A 13,472-nucleotide genomic window follows, 5' to 3' on the forward strand; every position below is an offset into this window, starting at 1 on the left:
AGGCCTCGGGTCGGGCTGGCGCCCTTGGAAGCCGACTGACCGAGGCCCCAGGGGTAACCGGTTGAGCCGCCTGCTCGGGCCGGATTCCCGGAGGAGTTCCTGGACCGCGTCGCCGCCCGAGGCTGGGTCGGACTTTGCTGAAGACGTCGTCGATGCCGAGGGTGCTACGGCTCCCTTCAGCGTGAAGACCCGAGCCTGCAGGATCAGATCATCTTGTAGCGTGTGCTTTCTGCGGCCGCCGAGGCCAGAAAAACACACCCTCGCCGCGCTTGCGAAGCTGCGTCTTTTTTCCTCTTGTTTCGAGCATCTAGACTCTGTCGGTAACAGGGATGTTTGTGTGAGCGAGAGTTGCTTTTCGCGGACGGGACGAGTGAGGTATCCGTATCCCAGAGGCGTGGGAATCCCTCGGCTCGGTCGGCCTTGCCGCTTACGCGTACTTTCACCCATCCATGAGGCCCTGTCCCCGACTTAGCCGAGAGAGCTTGAAGGACTGCTTCGGCAGGAGAGCTTCCGAACGTGAAGACTTGTTCGGTCCACGGAGTCGCTTTATCCGAGCGCAAGTTACTTATCGCAGAAGGTGATGAGTGAGGTATCCGTATCCCGGAGGCGTAGGAGTCCCTCGGCTCGATCAGCCTTGGCTGCTTACGTGTACCCCGTCGTTTCCAGGATCCGCTTTCCGAAGTAGTCAAGAAGCACGAAAGAAATCCTGCTAAAAAGAGATCCTTTTTCGAGGAAAAATTCGACGCAGAGGGGGTCTCCCCCCTTTTAGCCCCCGAGGGAGGGTCGGGCTTTGCCGAGGCTAGGCCGACCCTTCCTTGACGACTAAACTTTGCGTAGGTGCGAGGTGTATGAACAACTTGAAAACATCTTAAGGGTAGAAGCGACGTAGCTGTTTGATGTTCCAAGCGTTGCCGTAGATCTCGCCTTGATTGTTGGCCAGCTTGTATGTTCCGGGCTTCAGAACTTTGGCGATGACGAATGGCCCTTCCCAGGGGGGCGTGAGCTTGTGCCTCCCTCGGGCGTCTTGCCGCAGCCGAAGCACCAGGTCGCCCACCTGGAGTTCTCGGGACCGGACCCCTCGGGCGTGGTAGCGTCGCAGGGACTGTTGGTACCGCGCCGAGTGTAGTAAGGCCCTGTCCCGAGCTTCCTCCAGCTGGTCCAGCGATTCCTCTCGGCTAGCTTGGTTGCTTTGTTCGGTGTAGGCCCTCGCCCTCGGGGAGCCGTATTCCAGGTCAATGGGCAAGATAGCTTCAGCCCCGTAGACCAGGAAAAACGGCGTGAAACCCGTGGCACGACTCGCCGTCATCCTTAGGCTCTAGACCACCGAGGGGAGTTCCTTCATCCATCGCTTGCCGAACTTGTTGAGGTCGTTGTAGATCCGAGGCTTGAGCCCTTGTAGAATCATGCCGTTGGCACGCTCTACTTGCCCATTCGACATGGGATGAGCCACGGCAGCCCAGTCCACCCGGATATGGTGATCCTCGCAAAAATCCAAGAATTTTTTGCCGGTGAACTGGGTGCCGTTGTCGGTGATGATGGAGTTCGGGACCCCGAAGCGATGGATGATGTTGGTGAAGAATGCCACCACCTGCTCGGACCTGATGCTGTTCAGGGGTCGGACCTCGATCCACTTGGAGAATTTGTCGATGGCGACCAGCAGGTGCGTGTAGCCCCCGGGCGCCTTCTGCAAGGGACCGACGAGGTCCAGACCCCATACAGCGAAGGGCCAGGTGATGGGTATTGTCTGCAGAGCCTGAGCGGGCAGGTGTGTCTGCTTCGCATAGAATTGGCACCCTTCGCAGGTGCGGACAATTCTAGTGGCGTCAGCCACCGCCGTTGGCCAGTAGAAGCCTTGCCGGAAAGCATTTCCGACAAGGGCTCGGGGCGCTGCATGGTGGCCGCAAGCCCCCGAGTGTATTTCTTGCAGCAGTTCTCGACCTTCGGCGATGGAGATGCATCGCTGGAGGATGCCCGAGGGGCTGCGATGGTAGAGCCCCGCTTCGTCGCCCAGCAAGACGAATGACTTGGCGCGTCGCGCTACCCGCCGAGCCTCGACTTGGTTGAGGGGTAGCTCTCCTCGACGGAGATATTGCAGGTACGGGGCCTGCCAATCTTGATCTGGCGTGGCCCCGCTCTGCCCTTCCTCGACGTTCAGTGCCTCGCCTTCGGGGGCCGAGGGTACCTCGGGCTGAGCCGAGGGTACCTCGGGCTGAGCCGAGGGTACCTCGGGCTCGGGCGCGTCGTCGAGCTTGACAGAGGGTTGATGCAGATCCCGGGAGAAGATGTCCGGGGGGACTGTCGTTCGCCCCGAGGCTATCTTAGCCAGCTCGTCTGCGGTTTCGTTGTAGCGCCGAGCGATGTGGTTGAGCTCGAGCCCGAAGAACTTGTCTTCCAGGCGCCGAACCTCGTCGCAGTAGGCCTCCATCTTCGGGTCGCGGCAGTGGGAGTTCTTCATGACTTGGTCGATGACGAGCTGCGAATCACCGCGGGCGTCGAGGCGTCTGACCCCTAGCTCGATGGCGATCCGCAATCCGTTGACCAGAGCTTCGTACTCGGCCACATTGTTGGACGCCGGGAAATGGAGGCGCAGCACGTAGCGCAAGTGCTTTCCGAGGGGTGAGATGAAGAGCAGGCCCGCGCTGGCCCCCATCTTCATCAGCGACCCGTCGAAAAACATGGTCCAGAGCTCTGGTTGGATCGGAGTCGTTGGCAGCTGGGTGTCGACCCATTCGGCCACAAAATCCGCCAAAACCTGGGACTTGATGGCCTTCCGAGGGGCGAACGAGATCGTTTTTGCCCATGATTTCCACCGCCCACTTTGCGATCCTGCCCGAGGCCTCTCGGCACTGGATGATCTCCCCCAGGGGGAAGGATGACACCACAGTTACCGGATGAGACTCGAAGTAGTGTCGCAGCTTCCGCCTTGTCAGGATCACAGCATACAACAGCTTTTGAACTTGTGGGTAGCGGATCTTAGTCTCGGACAGCACTTCGCTGATGAAGTAGACCGGCCTCTGAACGGGCAATGTATGCCCTTCCTCTTGCCTTTCGACCACAATCGCGGCGCTAACCACCTGAGTGGTCGCGGCGACGTAGACCAAGAGGGCTTCTCCGTCCGCCGGGGGCACCAAGACAGGCGCCTTTGTAAGGAGCGCCTTCAGGTTGCCGAGGGCTTCCTCGGCCTCAGGGGTCCAAGCGAAACACTCGGCCTTCCTTAAGAGGCGGTACAGAGGCAGACCTCTTTCGCCGAGGCGTGAGATGAAGCGGCTCAGGGCCGCGAGGCATCCCATGACCCTCTGTACCCCTTTTAAGTCCTTGATGGGTCCCATGCTGGTGATGGCCGCGATCTTCTCCGGGTTGGCTTCGATGCCTCGCTCGGAGACGATGAACCCTAGGAGCATGCCTCGGGGCACCCCGAAGACACACTTCTCAGGATTAAGCTTGACTCCTTTCGCCTTGAGACACCGGAATGTCACTTCAAGGTCGGAGAGGAGGTCGGAAGCCTTCCGTGTCTTGACTACGATGTCATCGACGTAGGCCTCGACTGTGCGACCGATGTGTTCGCCGAACACATGGTTCATGCACCGCTGGTACGTCGCGCCCGCATTCCTCAAACCGAACGGCATGGTGACATAGCAGTACATGCCGAACGGCGTGATGAAAGAAGTCGCGAGCTGGTCGGACTCTTTCATCCGGATCTGGTGATACCCTGAGTAGGCATCGAGGAAGGACAGGGTTTCGCACCCAGCGGTGGAATCCACGATTTGGTCGATGCGAGGCAGAGGGTAGGGAACCTTCGGACATGCTTTGTTGAGACCAGTGTAGTCTACACACATCCGCCATTTTCCCCCTTTCTTCCTCACAAGCACAGGGTTGGCAAGCCATTCGGGATGGAATACCTCTTTGATGAACCCTGCTGCCATTAGCTTGTGGATCTCTTCGCCAATCACTCTGCGCTTCTCCTCGTCGAATCGGCGCAGAGGCTGCCTGACGGGTCGGGCTCCGGCCCGAATATCCAGCGAGTGCTCGGCGACATCCCTCGGTATGCTGGGCATGTCCGAGGGACTCCACACAAAGACGTCGGCGTTTGCGCGGAGAAAGTCGACGAGCACTGCTTCCTATTTGGGGTCGAGCCCGGAACCGATCCGGACCTGCTTGGTGGTGTCGCCACTGGGGTCGAGAGGGACGGCCTTGACCGTCTCCGCTGGCTCGAAGTTGCCGGCATGGCGCTTCACGTCCGGCACCTCCTTGGAGAGGTTCTCCAGGTCGGCGATGAGGGCCTCGGACTCGGCGAGGGCCTCGGCGTACTCCACGCACTCCACGTCGCATTCGAACGCGTGTTTGTACGTGGGGCCGACGGTGATGACCCCGTTGGGGCCCGGCATCTTGAGCTTCAAGTAGGTGTAGTTGGGGACGGCCATGAACTTCACGTAGCATGGCCTCCCTAGCACGGCGTGGTAGGTTCCTCGGAACCCGACCACCTCGAACGTCAGGGTCTCCCTTCGGAAGTTGGAGGGTGTCCCGAAGCAGACGGGGAGGTCGAGTCGCCCGAGGGGCTGGACGCGCTTCCCAGGGACGATCCCGTGGAAGGGCGCAGCGCCTGCTCGGACGGAGGACAGACCGACGCGCAGGAGCTTGAGGGTCTCGGCGTAGATGATGTTGAGGCAGCTGCCCCCATCCATTAGGACCTTGGTGAGCCTGACATCGCCGACAACGGGGTCGACGACGAGCGGGTATTTCCCCGGGCTCGGCACATGGTCGGGGTGGTCGGCCTGGTCGAAAGTGATGGGCTTGTCGGACCAGTCTAGGTAGACTGGCGCCGCCACCTTCACCGAGCAGACCTCCCGGCGCTCTTGCTTGCGGTGCCGAGCCGAGGTATTCGCCGCATGCCCTCCATAGATCATGAAGCAGTCGCGGACCTCGGGGAACTCTCCTGCTGGGCGATCTTCGTTCTTGTCGTCGTCGCGGGCCCTGCCACCCTCGGCGGGTGGCCCGGCCCTGTGGAAGTGACGCCGAAGCATAACGCACTCCTCGAGGGTGTGCTTGACGGGCCCCTGATGGTAGGGGCACGGCTCCTTGAGCATCTTGTCGAAGAGGTTTGCACCTCCGGGGGGCTTCCGAGGGTTCTTATACTCGGCGGCGGCGACAAGGTCCGCGTCAGCGGCGTCGCGTTTCGATTGCGACTTCTTCTTGCCTTTCTTCTTGGCGCCGCGCGGAGCAGACGCCTCGGGAGCTTCTTCCGATGGGCGGCCCTGGGGCTGCTTGTCCTTTCGGAAGATAGCCTCGACTGCCTCCTGGCCAGAGGCGAACTTGGTAGCGATGTCCATCAGCTCGCTCGCCCTGGTGGGGGTTTTGCGACCCAGCTTGCTCACCAGGTCGCGGCAAGTGGTGCCGGCGAGGAACGCGCCGATGACATCCGAGTCGGTGATGTTGGGCAGCTCGGTGCGCTGCTTCGAGAATCGCCGGATGTAGTCCCGGAGCGACTCCCCCGGCTGTTGCCGGCAGCTTCGAAGGTCCCAGGAATTCCCGGGGCGCACGTATGTGCCCTGGAAATTGCCAGCGAAGGCTTGGACCAAGTCGTCCCAGTTGGAGATCTGCCCCGGAGGCAGGTGCTCCAACCAGGCGCGAGCAGTGTCGGAGAGGAACAGGGGGAGGTTACGGATGATGAGGTTGTCGTCGTCCGTTCCACCCAGTTGGCAGGCAAGGCGGTAGTCCGCGAGCCACAGTTCCGGTCTCGTTTCCCCCGAGTACTTCGTGATAGTAGTCGGGGGTCGGAACCGGGTCGGGAATGGCGCCCGTCGGATGGCCCGACTGAAGGCCTGCGGACCGGGTGGTTCGGGCGAGGGACTCCGATCCTCCCCGTTGTCGTAGCGCCCCCCACGCCTGGGGTGGTAGCCTCGGCGCACCCTTTCGTCGAGGTGAGCCCGACGGTCGCGTCGATGGTGCTCGTTGCCGAGGTGGCCCGGGGCCGCAGGCGCGGTGTTGCGCGTGCGCCCGGTGTAGACCGAGGCTTCCCGCATGAATCGGGAAGTCGCGGCATGAGGTTCCGAGGGATATCCTTGCCTTCGGGAGGCAGTGCTCTCGGCCCGCCGGGCCGCAGCGCCTTCCAGGAGATTCTTGAGTTCTCCCTGGATTCGCCGACCCTCGGTGGTTGACGGCTCCGGCATCGCGCGGATGAGCATTGCTGCGGTTGCCAGGTTCTGACCAACCCCGCTGGATACGGGCGGCGGCCTGATCCTGACATCGCCGGCGACGCGGTGCTGGAGACCTTGGGGCAGATGACGTATTTCTCCGGCCAGGGGTTGGCCCACCCATGCCTGTCCGACGTTCCGACGGATCGGCTCAAGCGCTCCTGTTCCCTCGTTGAGCCTGGCCTGCGCCTCGCGGACTTGCTCGAGTTGTGGGTCGTAACCCCCCGCCGGAGCGGGGACCACAGCTAGCTCCCGTGGGATGTCGGCGCGAGGCACTGGCCTAGGGAGATCACCATCCTCCGGCATGCCAAGATGGTTGCCTTCGGTAGGATCCCCTAGCTCAATGTGGAAACATTCGCGGCTTGGGCCGCTGCTCTCGTCGCCAAGGCTGCGGCTTCCATCGGAACAGTCGGATAGGCAGTAGTCACATGCGGTCATGAAGTCCCGCACGGCACTGGGGTTGCCAAGTCCGGAGAAATCCCAACCGATGCTGGGATCGTCATCTTCCTCGGACCCAGAGGGCCGGTAGGTCGAGACGTCCGTCAGTCGGTCCCAAGGCGACCGCATACGGAACCTCAGTGGGGTTGCACTCGCCTCAATGAGAGCGCCCGCCAAAACGAGGTCGTTTGGCGGGTTGAGGCCGAGTCGAAATGACGCAAGATGGGAGTTAGTCGGTACCTTTTGGTCGACGAGGAGCGACGTAGTCACATCGGGGACTGGTTGCACCGTCATCTCTGGTTCGAGGGTGACGTCCTGCAGGCTTTCCGCGAGCGCGCCGGCGTCGTCTTCTTGCTCGGGGTCAGCGCGCCGCGGGGGGACGGCGCTTGCCTCCGTCTTGAACGCGAGGTCGACGTCCGGCGTGCCTTCTGTCGGGGCGTTGGGGGCGTCGATTCGCTCGACGGCCGACGAAGCGTGGCCTCCCGCCTGGCCTTGACGGCCCCGCCTCCTCCTCCGTTGGCGGGGGAGAGAACGGAGCGAGCCCGAATGTTGCCCTTCCACCACGCGGGGAAGACGTCGTCGATTCCGCCGCCGGCGGGCGGGTTGTCGGCCGCCATTGTCGTAGTCGCGCGGCGGTGGAAGAAGTATCATGTCGTAGCTGCCGTCGAAGGACATGAATTCAAGAGTCCCGAAACGAAGCACCGTCCCGGGCCGGAGAGGTTGCTGGAGACTGCCCATCTGGAGCTTGACGGGGAGCTGTTCGTCAGCACGCAGCAGGCCCCTACCTGGCGCGCCAACTGTCGGCGTTTCGAGACAGGGGGGTCCCTAAGCCGACGAGTGAGTGTGCTGCGTGCCCCAGCCCAGATGGGTCGAGCGCGTGGGCGAGCGCGAAGGGGGGAGAGGCGAGGTGGCCGGAGTCGAGTGTGAGAGAGGTGGAAGTCCCGCGGCCTTCGTGTTCGTCCCGCGCCCAGGTCGGGTGCGCTTGCAGTAGGGGGGTTACAAGCGTCCACGCGGGTGAGGGAAGCGAGCGGCCCCAAGAGAACGCCTGTCCCGTCCTCGGTCCCGCGCGGCCAACCTTCTCTGAGAAGGCCCTGGTCCTCCCTTTTATAGTCGTAAGGAGAGGATCCAGGTGTACAATGGGGGGTGTAGCAGAGTGCTACGTGTCTAGCGGAGGGAGAGCTAGCGCCCTAGGTACATGCCAATGTGGCAGCCGGAGAGATCTGGGCACCCTGCTGGCGTGATGTCGTGGCTGTCGGAGGTGCGGCGGAGCCTGGCGGAGGGACAACTGTTGGAGCGGTCGAGTCCCTGCTGACGTCGTCCTGCTTCCGTAAGAGAGCTGGGGGCCGCCGTCGTCATAGAGCTTGGGGAGTGCCATCATTGCCCTGCCGGCGGAGCTGGCCGGATGAGACGCCGGTCTTGTTCTCCGTGACCCGAGTCGATTCGGGGTAGGATGATGATGGCGCTCCCTGTTGACGTGGCGGTCTGTGCCCTAGGCAGGGCGACGTGGGGGTTCCTCCGAAGCCGAGGTTGAGTCTGCCTTCCGTTGCCGTGGCCGAGCCCGAGCCAAGGGGTCGGGCGAGGCGGAAGTTGTTCGGCCGAGGCCAGGGCGGAGTCCGAGCCCTGGGGTCGGGCGAAGCGGAGTTTTCGTCGTCTTCCGGGTGTTAGCCCGAGTCCGAGCCCTGGGGTCGGGCGGAGCGGAGTTCGCCGTCTTCCGGGTCTTAGCCCGAGTCCGAGCCCTGGGGTCGGGCGGAGCGGAGTTCGCCGTCTTCCGGGTCTTAGCCCGAGTCCGAGCCCTGGGGTCGGGCGGAGCGGAGTTCGCCGTCTTCCGGGTCTTAGCCCGAGTCCGAGCCCTGGGGTCGGGCGGAGCGGAGTTCGCCGTCTTCCGGGTCTTAGCCCGAGTCCGAGCCCTGGGGTCGGGCGGAGCGGAGTTCGCCGTGGCGCCTTTGGCAAGGCCTGACTGCCTGTCAAACTCACTCTGTCGAGTGGCACTGCAGTCGGGGTGGCGCAGGCGGCGCTGTCCTTCTGTCAGACTGGCCAGTGGAGCGGTGGAGTGACGGCGGTCACTTCGGCTCTGCCGGGGGCGCGTGTCAGGATAAAGGTGTCAGGCCACCTTTGCGTTAAATGCCCCTGCAATTTGGTCAGTCGGTGTGGCGATTTAGTCAAGGTTGCTTCTGAGCGAAGCCAAGGCCTCGGGCGAGCCGGTGATGTGTCCGCCATAAAAAGGGGGCCTCGGGCGAGACGGAAGTCTCTCGAGGTCGGCTGCCCTTGGCCGAGGCTAGGCTCGGGTGAAGCGTGATCGAGTCACTTCGTGTGGACTGATCCCTGACTTAATCGTACCCATCAGGCCTTTGCAGCTTTATGCTGATGGGGGTTACCAGCTGAGAATTAGGCGTCTTGAGGGTACCCCTAATTATGGTCCCCGACACAATCCATATTCCAATCCCATAGTAAACCAGTGCTACATTAGCAAAGTGCCCAAACGTTACTATGGATAGTTTTCATTTATGCTTGAGTATAGAATATAAAACACAAAGATGTGTGTTCTGTTGGTTAGGTCTATGTGAATGTGGGTTTAGAGCCAACAACCATTATCCAAATCTCCATTCGTGCATAATTTTAGCTTTTACCATTTAAATGTGGGGGCACGATGATGGTAGAAACCGTGGAACCATGGAAACTAGTGCTTTATATAGTATAGATTTTCATTTTCCTCATCAGAGGGAGAATGTAACTACTCTCAACAAATACAAAACTACGAGAAGGCTATCCACTGGACAATTTTAAAGTTAATCATTCCTAGTGCATCATGCACCATTACTACAGAACTGTAGCATCCCAAAATTCAAATCTTGATTTTTTTCTCAAACTCGCTCTAAATTCAAAATAAATTTTAAATTTCGTTTCAAAATGTTTGTTTGCGAGTTGATCTCAACAAATAAAATATAGTGGTCTATATTCTCTCCAAAATCCTTCTCAAAATATCCTACAAATATTTTCCTACTGATCCCCTCAAATTCTTTCCAGAAATACTGCTAAAATATTCCCCCGATAATTCTCTAAATATTTTCCTCATGAGAAATACCTTCAGAATCATTTTTCAAGTCCCTACAAATATTTTCTCCATAATTTTCCTCATGCCCATACGTATACGTACGCCTCCGGTGTCATACAGTGAGCTCTGCAAGCTAATTTCACTTATACATGACTAATACATGCTTCTCTCCCACTAATCCTCGCATCCTCCCACTAATCCTCGCCTCCTCCCCCTAATCCCCTCCACCTAGCCTATAAATAGAGGGGCAAGGGCCTCCTCTCAAGCCACCCAAGCCATTTCATGGCAACTATCTCCCCCCCACACACGCCCACTCCACCTCCCACACAAGCACACACTAGCACAAGGATTGTTCGGTCGTTCTTCGATCATTCGTCCACCTGTTCTTAGTTTGTTCGTTCGTCTGATCGTTCGTTCATTCGTTCGTCCGATCGTTCATGGTTCGTTCGTTCGTTCGTCCAATCGTTCGATCGTTCGTCCATTCGTTCATCCAAATAATCTTTGTTCAGCCGTTATGCTGCTGAAATTCCGATCGTTCGTTCGTCCGATCATACGATTGTTCGTCCGTTCGTTCATAGTTCCTATTCATCGTTCAACGTTCGTTCATAGTCCCTATTCATCGTTCGTCCGTTCGTTCGTCCAAATAATCTTTGTCCAGCCGTTACGTTGCCGAAATTCCGATCGTTCGTTCGCCCGATCATTCAATCGTTCGTCCGTACGTTCATAGTTCCTATACATCGTTCATCGTTCGTTCATAGTTCCTATTCATCATTCATCGTTCGTTCATAGTTCCTATTCATCATTCATCGTTCGTTCATAGTCCCTATTCATCGTTCGTTCGTCCAAATAATCTTTGTTCAACCGCTATGCTGCCGAAATTCCGATAGTTCGTTCGTCTGATCATTCGATCGTTCCTCGTTCGTTCATAGTCCCTATTCACCGTTCATCGCTCGTTCATACGAACTATTCACCATTACTATTCATTATCGTTACTATTCATCGATGATATCTATCGTTGCTATTTCATCATCACTGTTCATAGTTACTATTCATCATTACTGATAGTCGCCTAGAGGGGGGGTGAATAGGTGTAATCTGAAATTTATAACTTAAAAGACAAACTACAAGACATGGTTAGCATTAGAACTTAAATCAAGTCCGGAGAGAGAGGGAGAAAACAAATCAAGAGCGAATCAAGCGGATGAACACAATGATTTGTTTTACCGAGGTTCAGTTCTAAAGAACCTAGTCCCCGTTGAGGTGGTCACAAAGACCGAGTCTCTTTCAACCCTTTCCCTCTCTCAAACGATCACTTAGACCGAGTGAGCTTTCTCCTTAATCAAATGGGTCACTTAGACCCCGCAAGGACCACCACACACTTGGTGTCTCTTGCTTTGATTACAAGTCTCTTGAGAACAAGAATGAGAAAGGAAGAAAGCGATCCAAGCACAAGAGCGCAAAAGAACACGAACAAAACACTCTCTCAAGTCACTAGTCGTTTGGAATGAAATTGGGACTTGGAGAGGATTTGATCTTTTGATTTGTGTCTAGGAGTGAATGCACTAGCTCTTGTATTGAATGGGAACTTTAGAAAACTTGGATGCTTGGAGTTGTGATGGTTGGGGGTATTTATAGCCCTCAAACACCAACAAGCCATTGGGGAAGGCTACTGTCGATGGGCGCACCGGATAGGTCCTGTAGACTGTCCGGTGCGCCGCCACGTCATCCAACCGTTAGGGTTCAGGAGCACTCGACCGTTGGAGGCTTTGTCCTCAAGCGGCACCGGACATTCCGGTGCCACACCGGACAGTTCCTGTTCACTGTCCGGTGCGCCTCTGACTTCTGCACTGACTTCTGGTGCGCACTGTTCGTGCACTGTTCATGCGTCAGAGCGTCGTTGCAGTCGACCGTTGAGCTGGATAGCCATTACTCTGCTGGTGCACCGAACAGTCCGGTGGCACACCGGACAGTCCGGTGAATTATAGCGGAGCAAGCCTGGAGAAACCCGAGAGTGGCTGGTTCAGTCCTGTACGGACCTGGCGCACCGGACACTGTCTGGTGCTCCAGTCCACAACCCACTCAAGTTTCTTTGCTCCTTTGAATTTGATCCCTAACTTGAATATTTATTGGTTTGTGTTGATCTTTTATGCACCTGTAGAACATGTATTCTAGAGCAAACTAGTTAGTCCATTTGTTTGTGTTGGGCATTCAACCACCAAAATTAATTGTGGGAAAAGGTTAACCCTATTTCCCTTTCAGTTACTATTCATCGTTACTATTCATCGATCATCCGATCACCCCAAATATCAACTACTCATCCATCATGTTATCCAGCTCACCTAAGACCTGTCAGACCAATATTCCGGTCATACGAACTCTGGTGGCTGTGATTTTCCTTTCAGTAAGAACTTCCCATCTGGTCACTCATCCTAGATTTCTCCAAGTTGAGCATGCTTAACTTTGAGATTCCTTCGAACCAGGCTTCCAAACTCAGATTCCAATAATTCTTGTTTCTGAATTCTTATCAAATTATTCCCTATCCCACCATGTCATCCCTTAAGCATGGTTCATATTCCAGAAAACTCCTAAAATACTCTTGTCCCATATTCTGCCTATAATTTCCCATATTCTCACCAATAGTAAACTCTACTGTACTACACCACATACGCCTAGCTATAAATAGACCCAGTTACCCTCTCCCTCTCCACACACTCAACACCCTCAGCCAAGGCAAACACCCCACCCACTCAGTTACTCCGCTCTGCAGGCTACACGCATAGTGTCGCTTCGCCTCCAATCCACCCTCCTGGTAAGTACCTCCGCTCCACCACCAGTAGTATCTCAACACCACATGACATAGATTCTGCTCAAGGCTCTACCCATCCATATATCGCTATTCTGACCACTATGCTAAATATTTGTTGATATACTTGCTGGTTTGTATGTTTTCTTGTTCATGTTGCATAGTTATCGGAGCGTTAGTGCCGTCTCGTGAAGGCTAGATCTGCAAGTCTATGCCAGACGGTGGAGCCAGAAGCCAGTTCCACGAGCTCTCACCCCTTTCGTCGGATAAGCACGACAAGCTCACTGGATCCCTTTGATGCATAAATTACCTATGCTTTTTCAACCACAACCCTCAGCCTATTATTTTATTCATGATATGATTTTGAGACAAGTTATTATGGCCACCCAGCTTTTGCCGCAATTAATCTTTATACTCCTTGACATATTTGTTACAAATGATTTGAGAAAAGGTGTGAGTTTTCAAAAGAAAATGTTTTTCAAAATGGGTATGATGAAGGGTTGTCACCCTTATCACCTTTTGAGCGGGATGATCAAGGACTCCCTGGTTTAGGGGAGGGCCTAATGTGATGGCTCAGCCGATTTAGGTGTGAGCATGAAGGATTGTCCCTCCTGCCTAAGGACCGGTTTGTCATCACTCCTTACCTATACTCTTATCAAGTACAACCACTCGAGACTGTATGGGCAGTCGCTTGATCTGAACTTGCACGGTCTGAACCCTAGGGTTATGATGGCTGGGGAGCACCGGGAGGATAAGGAAGGGGAATGTTTTGTCTGGTTTGGGCATGGTGGTTGCCTGACTCCTTCTGGTATAATCGCTAAGGTAAGGACGTGCAAGGAAAGAGAGAGATTCAACATTCAGATCTCACGACAGTGAGATTGCAGAAACCGGACTAGTGGGTAAAGTGTACACCTCTGCGTAGAGTTTGAAAACCTATTCGAATAGTCCGCGTCCACGGATATGGATGAGTCATGGCATGGATTTGACA

The sequence above is a fragment of the Zea mays genome, chromosome 5 (genome assembly GCF_902167145.1).
Source record: "Zea mays cultivar B73 chromosome 5, Zm-B73-REFERENCE-NAM-5.0, whole genome shotgun sequence".
Taxonomy (NCBI): Eukaryota; Viridiplantae; Streptophyta; class Magnoliopsida; order Poales; family Poaceae; genus Zea; species Zea mays.